General features: G+C 36.6%; 1 protein-coding gene across 1 annotated transcript in view; it reads right to left on the reverse strand.

Annotated features, from left to right (window-relative positions):
- CDH2 (cadherin 2) overlaps nucleotides 1-18,217 on the reverse strand; it is a 321,339-nt gene that overhangs the window by 273,993 nt on the left and 29,129 nt on the right. The gene's annotated exons all lie outside the window — the stretch shown is intronic.

The following is an 18,217-nucleotide window of genomic DNA, read 5'->3' on the forward strand; positions in this document are numbered from 1 at the left end:
AATATCTATTAAACACTGGAACTTTTTTTTATTTTTTCTTTCTTTGCTATTTTATATGTTGCAGCATTTAATCAACACATCCATCATACACAATATACTACTCATTAAGACTGATGATTATTTTAAATTATTTTGCATTTACTATGCAGAAAAAAAGTATAAAAATACACAACACAATATTTTTTTACACTTACAAATGTAAATTAACACACTTCTGACACTTCATAAGTTATACAATATCTCACTTTTACAGCAGCACTAAAAGAATATTCTCTAGATTAACACCTCATAAAGTCTTCTTAGGTTTAATTTTAGATATGTTAATGTGTTAATATGTTCATTTTTGCAGACATTTCAGATTAGATTTCATAAACATATTCAGCATTGCATGCAGTAATTGCACCATATACTGTATTTAACAAAGAAATCCCAAAACTCAAATAACCTAGCTATTACATGATCCCTATAAAATACAGGAAAGGATTTCATTAATGCTGGGAAACAATGGACCAGGACTATGGTATTATAATAAAGAGAAATAAAAATGCATTTGATTTGATGTGATTTTATTGATAATAGTATATTAAGATGTCTGATTATATCCAGCTGACAAAAATGTTAAAATTAATGTTTTCCTGTAAAACGTTCAAAGAATATGTAATATAGACACAATTCTACATATTATATTCAGCTAGGTTTTTTTTTTTTTTTAGTTTTACAGTATCCTCGGGGCTGCTGCTAACGTCCTTAACAGAGGACAAGCTTTAACAAAATGAAAAATACATACGATTTTTTTTTATAAATGTAACGTAAAACTAAAAAGAGATTCATTTTCTATAGAATAAAGGGACATAAAGAAATAAACTTATTTTTTAACAGGTATTGATGAGTGGCCATGTAGGGGTGTAATATGTATTATTATTATTATTTTTATTATTATTATTTAAAAGTCCCTTAAGAGAAAGGGCAGCCAGCAGGCTATTTGTAAAAAAAAAAGTTCTAGAGATATTGATTGCTTTACTTATTGTGTTTTTTTACAATACAAACAAGTAAACTCAATTTCAACCAACAAAATTAGATTGTGGTATCTAACGTGGTGGAAGGTGTGGGGTAATAGGTGTTCCCCTCTTTTTGCAGAGTGCATCAGCATAGCTTTTTTTAGACTATGCTCTCTCATCCCCTCTTCTTGTGTTAAGGGAAATCAACACTGTGTTTCTTCTGACTATTTTTGTCACTAGCAAATAGGATGTTATATCACTGTTGTGTATATGTTATGAGCACCTGAATAAAAATCCCTGCTGTGTGTGTGTGGGTATGTTACAGGACACAAAAGGGTTAATTACTGTTGTATATACTACTGGATACCTAGTCATTTAAAACTTAAAGAGACAATAAACACCTTGCAATTACAACACATATGGGGTGTATTGCTATAAAATAGCATATCAGCAAAGTCTAAAGATTTTTTAAAACAACAAAAAAATCTTGTTTGCTGTAATTGTTTTCCAATCGACAAGCTCCACCCACCACTTGTCTTATTCGGAGAAGCCATTTTGGTGTTCAGTCTACAGACAACAAGGCTATCAAGGGGTATTAATTTAGTATAAAGCTCTTTGTTTTGCAGTTGTTATCTGTTAAAGCCAATAAGGGACACATATATAGCATTTCCAGATCTGAAAATGAAAAAACTCACTTTTCAGTGGTAAATTGCATGAAAAAGAGGCAAAATATTTAATGAAAGTATAATGCAAAGTTCTTTGCTATTCTTGAGTAAACTTTTTATATTAAAATCTCTAGGTGTTTCCTATCCCTTTAATTCTTAATCATCTACTGCAGTTTGTTACTAATTCAAATCCTTAATGAATCTAGAATATTATTGATTCTGAAGGAAAACTAATTTTATGTTAATGTTATTATTTTTAATTGATGTTCAATGTTATTTTAATAAGTAAAACTTGTTCAGCAATTTAAGAGCTGCAATAATAAAGAAAAGCCTTATTTGATGGACTGCATTTGAAACAAAATAAAGCATATACGATAGTGTACATTCTGCTAATAAAAGGCGATTTTTATTTGAGTTTGTTTTCACTTCCAAGCATTCCAGAAAACCACCTGCTTTTAGGCTATTTTTATAGCAAATATGGAAATGCAGTACGTTCAGACACCTTTCGGGCAATATGTCTTGTGATATGTTCTCATTGAAACTGAAAAAACTTTACAGGGAGAAAGGTTTGCCAGCAATCCAGCTCATATGTCTTATTATGTTATTCTCGCTATAAATGTTAAATCGAGCACACATTTGTTTTTGAAAACCACAACAACCTCTAACAGACAAAATAAAGTAATATATATAATTCTTACACATCTGTTAAATGACCCTACATAGGGGAAAAAAGTTTTTTATTGCTCTTAGTGCTATAATGTAGTCATAAACATGTCTAGCTTATATGTGTATAGTACAAGGAATTGCTGAGTATTGCAACGGGGCTTGACAAATCCCGTAGCCAATTTTCCATAAGTTCTCCAAACGTTTTAGAATATTTCACATATGTCCAATAATAAGTTCCTTATAAAAAAAATAGCTAGCCCCTTAACATTTTCACTATGTTTTCTATAAATTTGTCAACCCTTAAATTAGAGTATTGCATATAAATGTTTCAAATTAGAAAATCATATTTAGATTTATAGAGAAATCCGCTGCTATATGAGCTATGATTGCACATTGCATGCAATGAGTAAATGCTGGTATTATTGCTGTATATGGTGCTACTGGCAATATATTGTGTGCATGCATGCAGTCTTGCTATTTAAATATCCCACTACTTACTTGCATGATATATGTTTCTCACTTTGTGGGTTCTCATATAAACATTAAAGGTTGTAAAATTAAATAACAAAAGCAAATGGTTTTCAGAGAAGAAAGAGGGTAGAAGCATGTTCCCACAGTACCATCTTCAGGCTTGATATTTGTCTTTTTGTCACTCTTTTCTTGTTCCTCCAACTGATAAGGTTTGAAGACACTTAGGACTCGATTTATCAAGCCGTTTGCCCCCCTACAAGAGAACCTGCAGTCAGTATTTATCAAGCAGCAGTCATCAGACCGCTGCTTCCCTACCCTCTTCTGCATCTCTTAGGTGGAGAATTGAAATCTCCCAGGTCAGCTCCTGCCCGTGTGTGATTGGCCGTGCACCGTTTTTGTGCAATACTGAATTCCGGCAGTGGATTGCTGCCTGCCCCTGTCCACCCTAGCTTGAAAAATCGAGCCCTTAGGGGCAGATTTATCAATGGACGAATACTTCTATCAGTTGCAGGCTCTCTCATGAGAGCCTGCAACTGATATTTATGTAGTAGTGGTTTAGGCAGCTGCTTCCTCCTCTACCTCTGAAGTGGCATATTAAAATCACTCTGGTCTGATCAGTCTGGGGTAATTGACAACTGGTGGAATGAGAGCAGGGAGTTACATTGCATGTGTATCCACTTGTGCAATGATAAATACTGGCACAGAATACTGCCCACAATTTGCAATCACGGGATCATTGTTTGTCCACAGAATGATAAATATGCCATGTAGAAGAATCATCTTGAAATCTTCATATATATTCTATAAATATTTATCAGCTAATCACTTAACACTTTCCAGTCCTTTCATGTATCCTTTCATGTATAATAGTGAAAATATTACAAATATCACTCTAATAAAAAAAATAAACTAAGATGAAAAAATAAATAATGAAATTGACAAGTATAATAATAAATTACCAAAAGAGTATGATAAGCTACATTCCTTATGCTAAACATTTTGTTGGATTGAAGGTTGTATCTAGGGGTCTACATGAACAATAATACCTCCCTAGTGTACAAAATAAAACTATAGTTGTATACAAAATTAAACAAACCACGATAAAAGAAACAGTACAAAAATGAATTGTTAAGATGGACTGATGCAATGAAATAGAAATACTGCTCAACATATGGCTACCTGTAGCTCCGCTGACTAGGAATAACCACATTAAACTACAATATGAAACTGTTGTCTTTAAATAGGTCCCAGTGTATACAGGTGATGCTTGCGGACTCTTGCTATATACAAAGGCCTCTGATAACCTATTTTGCTCAAATATTACAAAATACCAAGGTTGTTATTTCACTGTTAACAAATAAGTGATGGTTGACCACAAGGGTTACTGCTGGGGCCTCTGGAATTACTGGCAGGATGGAACTGGGTACTTTAGAGATCTATACTCTGCTAGGGTGAAACATATGGGGTACACCTTTAGTGAAAATCTTAAAGGGCCATGATACCCAAATGTTGAAACACTTGAAAGTGATGCAGAATAGCTGTAAAAAGCTGACTAGAAAATATCCCCTGAACATCTCTATGTAAAAAAAGAAAGACATTTTACCTCAAAATGTCCTAAGTATTCACACCCCATTGTAAAGGCAGCAAATCAGTATGCCTGTCCCGGGACAGGCAAGGGAGTGAGCTTCATGCACTCTTGTGTTATTGCCCTATTCAGTTTAAAGAAGTTAACTCTGAAATCTCATGAGAGTTGAGTTAAATCTCATGAGATCACAGTAAAAGAGTTCATGACCTCAGCACTGTTGATGCTGATTGGCTGCTGTTCATTTCTCTCTTTTTTTTTTTTACCTGCAGCTGAAGTATAACTTTTTACACAGGACTTACTCTGCTGAGCTGAGGAAATTGTGAGGTAAAATATCTTCCTTTTTTACATAGAGATGCTCAGGTGATATGTTCCTGTCAGCTTTTTACAGTTATACTGCATCAGTTTCAAGTGATTTAGCATATGAGTATTATGTCCCTTTAATGACAACATACAGGTGGGAGACCATTGAGTGACTATGTTTTGTTTATGTTTTGTTAGTTTATTTGTTCATGGCACCTTTTAGTTATTGATACACACATTTCAATTTGAACAGATACATTCATAAATATGTATTGTCATATTTTTTAAATACTTATAAAAGAAAAACATTTTCCCTTATTCATGCTTTGTATATAAGTTAAAAAAATTAAAACAAAGTAAAATGATTATGTATTTAATTATGCAACAAGTAAATTTAGTGCCAAAAATGTGTGCTGATATTAGCCATATTAATTTATTGTCTCTTCTACATAGAAAACATTAAACTCTCCCCTCCCCTAAATATTAAAAAAATTCTCCTTCATTAGATTAAAAAAAAATTGCTAGACACCACTGATTTAGCTGTCCAAATGGGAGCTCATTGACCCTGCCCCGGGGAAATTTGTCAAGATTAGTGAGATGGTTATATCTAACTTTTGCCTTGCTCTTGCATCAGTTTCACAAATTCTTTGGCATATTCTTCAGGTCAGTATGTACATGTAAATCACGAGAAAAGACTAATGCTTAAAATATTTGATCAGGGTATAGTTGAATTGCTACAAGTTCCTTTAAAACTGCTCATACCAATTCATAAACATTTAAACCTTGTACATATGTTTTATGCTGTGTTGATATTGCTTATATTTTTAATTACATATTACAAAATTCATACATCAGAATGCAAGGTATTCAATGTTTGCAGTTTTAGTAAGTTCAAAAGGGGTCCATTCTAATGTACAGGTAGATTTGTTTTTGGTTTAAAAAGAGGCACATTTAGCTTTGGTGCAATCACAATCACAGGTATTCAGCTGTTTTTCTGAGTCAATTACACATTTTTTTGTCTCTCTGAAAAAGCCCTATATTTAACATGGAACTGAAATTACAATCCATTTTCTCTTTATTTCAAACAGGCTTTCAGGACCATTTTACACTTATCAAAATCAACAACTAAAGCTACTTGATAATGTCCCAAATAGCTTTTTTTTTTTTTAATAATTGCCCTTCATTCACAGACCATTTGAAATAAATAGTGCACATATAAGACCATCTGAAATGGCCATAGGCTACATTTTAGAAATGCATTTGTATACATGGTCTAGATTCATTAAAGCTCTGTTCTTCGCTAATGTATAGTCCACCTGCAGTGAGCAGGACACACATTTACATGTATATGTATTTATTACATGATATTCTGGACAGCTATCTGCAGGAAAAGAGAGAAACCAGAAATCCCAACGGCAACATCTAGAAATGGTGCGTAGCATCACATTCTATACATGTTGATTAGTATTCTTTTAAATAAAAAGTTGCAGTGTTCTAATTAATATTTCAGTATTCATGGTTTTGTGCCAGTAAGGGTGGACTATATGGGACAGAGGTGTCAGGGACATACTGCACCCTGCAATCCTGCTTCATAAATTCTTTTTCAGATATATTTAATTTTGTTTACCACCTCTGAGCACTACACACCTGCATATCTCTTAATTGCAAGCAGGTGGGTATTGACCGGAACTTATTCTTCATTGTTTCTGGTGCCAGTCATTCTATGTTAATAACAGAATTTATGTTTACCTGATAAATTTCTTTCTCCAACGGTGTGTCCGGTCCACGGCGTCATCCTTACTTGTGGGATATTCTCTTCCCCAACAGGAAATGGCAAAGAGCCCAGCAAAGCTGGTCACATGATCCCTCCTAGGCTCCGCCTACCCCAGTCATTCGACCGACGTTAAGGAGGAATAATAGCATAGGAGAAACCATATGGTACCGTGGTGACTGTAGTTAAAGAAAATAAATTATCAGACCTGATTAAAAAACCAGGGCGGGCCGTGGACCGGACACACCGTTGGAGAAAGAAATTTATCAGGTAAACATAAATTCTGTTTTCTCCAACATAGGTGTGTCCGGTCCACGGCGTCATCCTTACTTGTGGGAACCAATACCAAAGCTTTAGGACACGGATGAAGGGAGGGAGCAAATCAGGTCACCTAAATGGAAGGCACCACGGCTTGCAAAACCTTTCTCCCAAAAATAGCCTCAGAAGAAGCAAAAGTATCAAACTTGTAAAATTTGGTAAAAGTGTGCAGTGAAGACCAAGTCGCTGCCCTACATATCTGATCAACAGAAGCCTCGTTCTTGAAGGCCCATGTGGAAGCCACAGCCCTAGTGGAATGAGCTGTGATTCTTTCGGGAGGCTGCCGTCCGGCAGTCTCGTAAGCCAATCTGATGATGCTTTTAATCCAAAAAGAGAGAGAGGTAGAAGTTGCTTTTTGACCTCTCCTTTTACCTGAATAAACAACAAACAAGGAAGATGTTTGTCTAAAATCCTTTGTAGCATCTAAATAGAATTTTAGAGCGCGAACAACATCCAAATTGTGTAACAAGCGTTCCTTCTTTGAAACTGGTTTCGGACACAGAGAAGGTACGATAATCTCCTGGTTAATGTTTTTGTTAGAAACAACTTTTGGAAGAAAACCAGGTTTAGTACGTAAAACCACCTTATCTGCATGGAACACCAGATAAGGAGGAGAACACTGCAGAGCAGATAATTCTGAAACTCTTCTAGCAGAAGAAATTGCAACTAAAAACAAAACTTTCCAAGATAATAACTTAATATCAACGGAATGTAAGGGTTCAAACGGAACCCCCTGAAGAACTGAAAGAACTAAATTGAGACTCCAAGGAGGAGTCAAAGGTTTGTAAACAGGCTTGATTCTAACCAGAGCCTGAACAAAGGCTTGAACATCTGGCACAGCTGCCAGTTTTTTGTGAAGTAACACCGACAAGGCAGAAATCTGTCCCTTCAGGGAACTTGCCGATAATCCTTTTTCCAATCCTTCTTGAAGGAAGGATAGAATCCTAGGAATCTTAACCTTGTCCCAAGGGAATCCCTTAGATTCACACCAACAGATATATTTTTTCCAAATTTTGTGGTAAATCTTTCTAGTTACAGGCTTTCTGGCCTGAACAAGAGTATCGATAACAGAATCTGAGAAACCTCGCTTCGATAAAATCAAGCGTTCAATCTCCAAGCAGTCAGCTGGAGTGAAACCAGATTCGGATGTTCGAACGGACCCTGAACAAGAAGGTCTCGTCTCAAAGGTAGCTTCCAAGATGGAGCCGATGACATATTCACCAGATCTGCATACCAAGTCCTGCGTGGCCACGCAGGAGCTATCAAGATCACCGACGCCCTCTCCTGATTGATCCTGGCTACCAGCCTGGGGATGAGAGGGAACGGCGGGAACACATAAGCTAGTTTGAAGGTCCAAGGTGCTACTAGTGCATCCACTAGAGCCGCCTTGGGATCCCTGGATCTGGACCCGTAGCAAGGAACTTTGAAGTTCTGACGAGAGGCCATCAGATCCATGTCTGGAATGCCCCATAGTTGAGTGACTTGGGCAAAGATTTCCGGATGGAGTTCCCACTCCCCCGGATGCAATGTCTGACGACTCAGAAAATCCGCTTCCCAATTTTCCACTCCCGGGATGTGGATAGCAGACAGGTGGCAGGAGTGAGACTCCGCCCATAGAATGATCTTGGTCACTTCTTCCATCGCTAGGGAACTCCTTGTTCCCCCCTGATGGTTGATGTACGCAACAGTCGTCATGTTGTCTGATTGAAACCGTATAAACTTGGTCCTCGCTAGCTGAGGCCAAGCCTTGAGAGCATTGAATATCGCTCTCAGTTCCAGAATATTTATCGGTAGAAGAGATTCTTCCCGAGACCAAAGACCCTGAGCTTTCAGGGATCCCCAGACCGCGCCCCAGCCCATCAGACTGGCGTCGGTCGTGACAATGACCCACTCTGGTCTGCGGAATGTCATCCCTCGTGACAGGTTGTCCAAGGACAGCCACCAACGGAGTGAGTCTCTGGTCCTCTGATTTACTTGTATCTTTGGAGATAAGTCTGTATAGTCCCCATTCCACTGACTGAGCATGCACAGTTGTAATGGTCTTAGATGAATGCGCGCAAAAGGAACTATGTCCATTGCCGCTACCATCAACCCGATCACTTCCATGCACTGAGCTACGGAAGGAAGAGGAACGGAATGAAGAATTCGACAAGAGTCCAGAAGTTTTGTCTTTCTGGCCTCTGTTAGAAAAATCCTCATTTCTGAGGAGTCTATAATTGTTCCCAAGAAGGGAACCCTTGTTGACGGGGATAGAGAACTCTTTTCCACGTTCACTTTCCAGCCGTGAGATCTGAGAAAGGCCAGGACGATGTCCGTGTGAGCCCTTGCTCGAGGGAGGGACGACGCTTGAATCAGAATGTCGTCCAGGTAAGGTACTACCGCAATGCCCCTTGGTCTTAGCACCGCTAGAAGGGACCCTAGTACCTTTGTGAAAATCCTTGGAGCAGTGGCTAATCCGAAAGGAAGCGCCACGAACTGGTAATGTTTGTCTAGGAATGCAAACCTTAGGAACCGATGATGTTCCTTGTGGATAGGAATATGTAGATACGCATCCTTTAAATCCACCGTGGACATGAATTGACCTTCCTGGATGGAAGGAAGGATAGTTCGAATGGTTTCCATCTTGAACGATGGGACCTTGAGAAATTTGTTTAAGATCTTGAGATCTAGGATTGGTCTGAACGTTCCCTCTTTTTTGGGAACTATGAACAGATTGGAGTAGAACCCCATCCCTTGTTCTATCAATGGAACAGGATGAATCACTCCCATTTTTAACAGGTCTTCTACACAATGTAAGAACGCCTGTCTTTTTATGTGGTCTGAAGACAACTGAGACCTGTGGAACCTCCCCCTTGGGGGAAGTCCCTTGAATTCCAGAAGATAACCCTGGGAGACTATTTCTAGCGCCCAAGGATCCAGAACATCTCTTGCCCAAGCCTGAGCGAAGAGAGAGAGTCTGCCCCCCACCAGATCCGGTCCCGGATCGGGGGCCAATATTTCATGCTGTCTTGGTAGCAGTGGCAGGTTTCTTGGCCTGCTTTCCCTTGTTCCAGCCTTGCATTGGTCTCCAAGCTGGCTTGGCCTGAGAAGTATTACCCTCTTGCTTAGAGGACGTAGCACCTTGGGCTGGTCCGTTTTTACGAAAGGGACGAAAATTAGGTCTATTTTTTGCCTTGAAAGGCCGATCCTGAGGAAGGGCATGGTCCTTACCCCCAGTGATATCAGAGATAATCTCTTTCAAGTCAGGACCAAACAGCGTTTTCCCCTTGAAAGGAATGTTTAGTAGCTTGTTCTTGGAAGACGCATCAGCCGACCAAGATTTCAACCAAAGCGCTCTGCGCGCCACAATAGCAAACCCAGAATTCTTAGCCGCTAACTTAGCCAATTGCAAAGAGGCGTCTAGAGTGAAAGGATTAGCCAATTTGAGAGCATTGACTCTGTCCATAATCTCCTCATAAGGAGGAGAGTCACTATCGAGCACCTTAATCAGTTCATCAAACCAGAAATATGCGGCTGTAGTGACAGGGACAATGCATGAAATGGGTTGTAGAAGGTAACCCTGCTGAACAAACATCTTTTTAAGCAAACCTTCTAATTTTTTATCCATAGGATCTTTGAAAGCACAACTATCCTCTATGGGAATAGTGGTGCGTTTGTTTAAAGTAGAAACCGCTCCCTCGACCTTTGGGACTGACTGCCATAAGTCCTTTCTGGGGTCGACCATAGGAAACAATTTTTTAAATATGGGGGGAGGGACGAAAGGAATACCGGGCCTTTCCCATTCTTTATTAACAATGTCCGCCACCCGCTTGGGTATAGGAAAAGCTTCTGGGAGCCCCGGCACCTCTAGGAACTTGTCCATTTTACATAGTTTCTCTGGGATGACCAAATTTTCACAATCATCCAGAGTGGATAATACCTCCTTAAGCAAAATGCGGAGATGTTCCAATTTAAATTTAAAAGTAATCACATCAGATTCAGCCTGCTGAGAAATGTTCCCTAAATCAGTAATTTCTCCCTCAGACAAAACCTCCCTGGCCCCCTCAGATTGGGTTAGGGGCCCTTCAGAGATATTAATATCAGCGTCGTCATGCTCTTCAGTAACTAAAACAGAGCATCCACGCTTACGCTGACAAGGGTTCATTTTGGCTAAAATGTTTTTGACAGAATTATCCATTACAGCCGTTAATTGTTGCATAGTAAGGAGTATTGGCGCGCTAGATGTACTAGGGGCCTCCTGAGTGGGCAAGACTCGTGTAGACGAAGGAGGGAATGATGCAGTACCATGCTTACTCCCCTCACTTGAGGAATCATCTTGGGCATCATTGTCATTAGCACATAAATCACATTTATTTAAATGAATAGGAATTCTGGCTTCCCCACATTCAGAACACAGTCTATCTGGTAGTTCAGACATGTTAAACAGGCATAAACTTGATAAGAAAGTACAAAAAACGTTTTGAAATAAAACCGTTACTGTCACTTTAAATTTTAAACTGAACACACTTTATTACTGCAATTGCGAAAAAACATGAAGGAATTGTTCAAAATTCACCAAACTTTCACCACAGTGTCTTAAAGCTTTGAAAATATTGCACACCAATTTTGGAAGCTTTAACCCTTAAAATAACGGAACCGGAGCCGTTTTAAGCTTTAACCCCTTTACAGTCCCTGGTATCTGCTTTGCTGAGACCCAACCAAACCCAAAGGGGAATACGATACCAAATGACGCCTTCAGAAGTCTTTTATAAGTATCAGAGCTCCTCTCACATGCGACTGCATGCCATGCCTCTCAAAAACAAGTGCGCAACACCGGCGCGAAAATGAGACTCTGCCTATGCTTTGGGAAAGCCCCTAAAGAATAAGGTGTCTAAAACAGTGCCTGCCGATATTATTATATCAAAATACCCAGAATAAATGATTCCTCAAGGCTAAATAAGTGTTAATATCAATCGATTTAGCCCAAAAAAGGTCTACAGTTTAAATAAGCCCTTGTGAAGCCCTTATTTACAATCGAAATAAACATGGCTTACCGGATCCCATAGGGAAAATGACAGCTTCCAGCATTACATCGTCTTGTTAGAATGTGTCATACCTCAAGCAGCAAAGGACTGCAAACTGTTCCCCCAACTGAAGTTAATTGCTCTCAACAGTCCTGTGTGGAACAGCCATGGATTTTAGTTACGGTTGCTAAAATCATTTTCCTCATACAAACAGAATTCTTCATCTCTTTTCTGTTTCTGAGTAAATAGTACGTACCAGCACTATTTGAAAATAACAAACTCTTGATTGAATAATGAAAAACTACAGTTAAACACTAAAAAACTCTAAGCCATCTCCGTGGAGATGTTGCCTGTACAACGGCAAAGAGAATGACTGGGGTAGGCGGAGCCTAGGAGGGATCATGTGACCAGCTTTGCTGGGCTCTTTGCCATTTCCTGTTGGGGAAGAGAATATCCCACAAGTAAGGATGACGCCGTGGACCGGACACACCTATGTTGGAGAAATATATATATAAAATCAGGTCACAAACAATTTATGACTCAAGACTTACAGATACAAAATCAAGAAATGTATCTTAGGAACTGTGCAAAATATTCTAAAGTTATAAAAACAAATGAATCTGTTATATACCTTTCATATAAAAGACTGATTCTGTCTAGGAGCATCATTTTCTTTATTTTGCATGTCTTTTGCTATTCATTAGCCAGAATACAATTTGTCCCCTTCCTGACCTATTTACCTTACAAATAACTTTTATAGCAGAGTCAGCTGCCCTGAAACAAAACAAAACTGTTGAAATAACACTTTCAACTGCTATAAAATGCAAACTTCAACAGGATTTCAAACCAAAGAGGTTTTTGTTCATACGCATACCACAGCAATTCTGTGCCTAATAACAATCTAAATGGAGGATGAGTTTGCCTTATACCGCACACTAAGTGTACGTGTATATCAAAGTGTTACCAGTGAAGAAAATAAAAAGAAATTTGGCTAAAAAGCCTTTTGTTGACCTGTAAATGAAATCTATAGATTTATAGCAGCTGGCAATATTTCAAAATACAACAGCTTGTATTCAATAGTTACACAGGTAAAATAGACATATTGAATAATTGCAGCAATTAACAGTCACTATCAATTATGTACAAAGAGTGAGGTATGTTCAGCTCAGAAAAAATATTTAAAACAATGGTTCCAAAGGATGCTCTTGTCACTGTGACTTAGATACAAAACTAGAAATAACACTTGTTTCTATTTTTAAAATGTTTTTGCAACCTCTCACCAGTAGATCTGATTTTCCATGCAAACATTCTCACCTGACAGACTGCATGCAAATATCACAATGATACGTTGTAGAATAAATACAAATATTAGCATTATTCAATTCCAGGAAATAAGGAAACAACAGAATTGAATGTTGTATAATGGAATCAGTGTTTATAATGTCTAAAATGGGCATAACGCTGTAATCAAATATATCTGTAGAAAAAAAACCTTTCATTATAGACTAACAAAGCTTAAAGGGACAATTAAGTCAAATTCCAACAAGCAACTGCAAAAGATCTACATTACAAAGCTGTTGTAAAATAATAATTTAAAACTATCACTTTGTTAACAAATCAGAAATAAAACAATTAAAGACTATGTTTTAAAGGCTATCTTATCTCCTTTGAACGTGGCCAAATAAATGTGTTTGTGCATTGCTGTATATGTATATGTAGCCACAGATGAGAAAAAATGCAGCAAATTTTAAGGGACATTAAACACAAAATAAATGCTGGATAGAATGATATATTCAAAGCAAAGTTCTTTGTGAGAATAATACTCAGAGGCATTGTTATACTATTTCTATGACTTTTGAAGAAATACGTGTAAATTTGTTTTGTCCCTAAAGCAATAGGTGTTACCATGTTGTAACCTAGGTTAACTCCTCTGCTTTGGCTAATTAGGGACAGTTATAAATGGGTCACCACAAAGGTAAACTAATGGCTGTGTGGAATATAGTAGTGATAAGACAGGGCTATGCACTTCCACTTTCAATAGTAATTGGAAAGCATCAATGTCTTTACCAGTCTATGGCAGTATTTGCATAATTGTATAACACTACAATAAACAATGTTGCAAACACTGCTGCCAGATGGCTATAGAGACGTGCGTGCTCCTGAGCTCACCTAAGATTACTCTTTAACAAAGGATACCAAGAGAACTAAGCAAAATTGATTATAGAAGTAAAATGGGAAGTTGTTTAAAATGCCATACTCTATCCAGTCAATTTAAAGGGACAGTCTACACCAACATTTGTATTGTTTAAAAAGATAGATAATCCCTTTATTACCCATTCCCTACTTTTGCATAACCAACACGGTTATATTAATATTTGTTTTACCTCTGTGATTACCTTGTATTTAAGCCTCTGCAGGCTGCCCCCTTATCTCAGTGCTTTTGACAGACATGTAGTTTAGCCAATCAGTGCAGACTCTTAAATAACTCCTTGGGAGTGAGCACAATGTTATCTATATGACACACATGAACTAGTACTGTCTAACTGTGAACATTTTTCAAAATGCTCTGAGGTAAGAGGCGATTTTCAATGGTTTATAAATCAGTTTGAGCCTAACTAGGTTTAGCTTTAAAAAAAAATATCAAGGGAACAAAGCAAACTTAAAGGACCAGTCAGCACATTAGATTTGCATAATCATCAAATGCAAGATAACAAGACAATGCAATAGCACTTAGTCTGAACTTCAAATGAGTAGTAGATTTTTTTATAACAAATTTCTAAGTTATGTATATTTCCACTCCCCTTGTACCATGTGATAGCAATCAGCCAATCACAAATGCATATACGTATAGTCTGTGAATTCTTGCACATGCTCAGTAGGATCTGGTGACTCAAAAACTGTAAATATAAAAGACTGTGCACATTTTTTGGTGGAAGTAAATTGGAAAGTTGTTTAAAATTACATGCTGTATCTGAATCATGGAAATTTAATTTAACCTGTGTCCCTTTAATGATAAAAGTCAATTGGAAAGTTGTTTAAAATTGTATGTCCTATCTGAATCATGACAGTTTAATTTTGACTAGACTGTCCGTTTAAGTTTGATTTTGAATTTACTGTTCCTTTAAGATAAACCATTCAGTACATTTACTTTATATCTTGAAATATGTCAGAAAACTACAACCATCCAAATAAGCACACCATTTTTTTTGACAATAATACTTTTTCAAATTGACAGTGTAATTAAATGTGTGCTGAAAAACCTATTCAGAAGTGGACTGAGTATTTGCATGTTACAAATGATACACTTTGCAACTTGTCAAGTTTCTTTTCTTCCTCTTCTTTAGGACCTGCCAAGTACAGCATTCACACTAACTAATAATTGCCCACTGCTTCCCTCACACTTAGTCTGCACAAGAATAACCAAATTCTATTTAAAAATGCATGTTACTGATTATAGTTGACAGTTTGGTTAGATTATCTTCCAGATCAAAAAAATGTATGCAAATTTATTTTTTTGTAATAACGTCTGTGGATTGTTTTTTTTTTTTTTTTTTAGATAACAGAAATGGAATCTACCTCATTATCAATACAGGTGATGAAGAGTTTAAAGGGACAGGAAACCCAAAATTTTTCTTTCATGATTCAGGCAGATGATGGAATTTTAAACAACTTTCCAAATTATGGCTATTATTAATTTGCTTCCTTCTCTTGTTATCCTTTGCTGAAATATTTATCTAGGCAAATGGTGGATGCATATATATATATATATATATATATATATATATATATATATATATATATACAGATTGTCATTGGCTCAGTAAAAAGACCATTAGTGCATTGCTGCTCATTCAACAAATGATACAAAGAGAATGAAACATATTAGATAATAGAAGTAAACTAGAAAAAAAATTTAAAATTGTATTCTCTATCTAAATCATGAAAGAACATTTTGGGGTTTCATGTCCCTTTAAACTAACTTTTACCAGTGCATTTGTGGGTTTTATTTTATGCTGTAGCACAGTTTTAACTTGAAAGGATCTTAAAGTTTTGTTTACTAGGTTTTTTGTTTCTGGTGAAATAAGTATGTTTTCATAATGGTAACTTCTTGTCATATTTATATAATAAACTGACATATTTTGAATATATGCAAAATATGCTTTATAATCAAATAACTAATTTGCATTGAGGTAACCAATACTTTGATAATACAGCTTTTTTTTGTCATTTGATTGCATTGTCATTTAAAAATGTTATAGCTTGTTACACCAGAACCTATATTCATATGTCCCAAGGCTCCTATATATGAGTAATTCTATTGTGTTTCAGCTTGTAGTTAAAGGTGTAAGATAAAAAAAATCCAACACTACTTATGGTATTTGGAATTAAGCACTAGAGGGATGAAAGTCAACATAAAATTTTAAGAAACTTTTACATTTTCTTCTATAAAATTGACTTCATTTTCTTGATATCCTTTATTGAAAAGCATACATATGTAGACACGGGAGCAGCAATGTCTTCTTGGAAGCTAGCTAGTGATTGGCGGCTACTAACATACAGTATGTCTCTTGTCATTGGTTCACCAGATGAGTTCATCTAGGCCTTAGTAGTGTAATGCTACTGTGCAAGCAAGGTGCAAATATAACATGTTCTAACACAGGAGAACACTTTCTTTTTGCGAAATGTATGTCCCTTTAATACTAATTAATTATTGGGCTAAGCATGGTTCTAAAAATGATACATATAATTCTAGGTGATTTTTTATATTTGCATTATCTTGATGGAACACTAAGGATATCTTACAATGCATTTTAGGATATTTGTTTATCTATTTTACATTTTCATTTGGTTTTCTTTGTGCTGGATAGTGAACCATTTGTGAAAGTTATCAATGCAGCACACTGCTTCTTTTTTAATTTATCACTTCTACAAAAGATACAGATCGTATTGAAACAGTAAACTATAATTCTCAAAATAAATGCAAAAACTTGCACATGGTTTTACATTTTGAAGGGATGATTCCGATAGAGAATGCAATTAAAAAATTACAGTTTACTGCCATTATTAAAATGTTCAATCTTTTTTATATGCACACGTTCTATGGCACACCAGCTTCTATTAACCATGTGCAAGAGTTGACAGAATGGGGTTAATTTATTAATGTGCGAGTGGACATGATATGATGTAGAGTATCATGTCTGCCACACATCGATAAATGCCGACAGCGTATGTCTTGTGAACTGCTGGTGCAATTCCGCCCCCTGCATATTCACACCCAATCCGCCGCTAGCAGGGGGTGTCAATCAATCCAATCGTATTTGATCGGGTTGATTTCTGTCTGCCGCCTCAGAGCAGGAGGACAAGTTATGGAGTTATGTTTCATAACTTCTGTTTCCGGCAAGCCTGAAAGTTCACCGGAAACAAGGAGCATCAAGCCCCGTATGGAGCTTGATAATTTAACCTCTATATATACATATATGCATTTTGTGATTGGCTGATGGATGTCACATGATAAAGGGGTTAGGGGTCAGTGTTATTGCATTGTCTTTTTAATATGTATTTGTTTATTGTGCAATTCTATTATCTATAATGGTCCTTTACAGTTGTTTCCTTTTGTTACCAAAGGTATTGATGTTTTAAAAAGTTAGATGTCTGTTGCTTACCAGTACTTTCAAATCCAAGTGATGATTACTGAGCACAGAGACTGACAAAACACTTGCACTACTATTCCATGAATTCTCCCTATTCCAAAATTCACCAGAAATGTAAACACGTATTATAAACCATTGTCTGCACAATTCATTGGTGCTGTTACAGACATGGATAGAAATGATCAATAGACAACATTTTCTACTCTAAAATTTAAGAGATTACAATTGTCTTTTCCCACTTTTTGTAATATGCATTTATTCATTTCTCAATAAATCAGAAATGTGACATATCACAGTTAAATACATTGTTTAACCCTCTATAAGACAAATTTTGATGCCTTATTTTTACTTTCATTGTACTTTTTATTGATATATTGATGTACATAGTATGTGCATACCGTTCTATGATGTTTAACTCCTTTACTATACTTGAAAACACTTTTATATTACATAAATCATTAAACAGTTTACTTTATAATTTTGATATCTTTCTTAAAGGTAATTTAAGGTGTAGCGCTAACCAGTGAGTTAAAGGGACATAAAACAAGTTGGAATAGAGACAGAATATAATAATATGTACTTTAATTACTTTACCTGCAAATTTATACTGCAGTGCCTCACCATTAACCTTTTCTTTAAAGTTTCCAAATTGTACAGCTCTAACTTCCCCCACACATTTCCTTCTATGGCTGTACCTATATTTATTCAATGATTTGGTAGAATGCAGAAGTAGACACTCATTATCTGCTGGAGCATACCTAGAAGCAAATAAGCCACTGTGAAGACAGT

This window comes from Bombina bombina, chromosome 5 (genome assembly GCF_027579735.1).
Source record: "Bombina bombina isolate aBomBom1 chromosome 5, aBomBom1.pri, whole genome shotgun sequence".
NCBI lineage: Eukaryota > Metazoa > Chordata > Amphibia > Anura > Bombinatoridae > Bombina > Bombina bombina.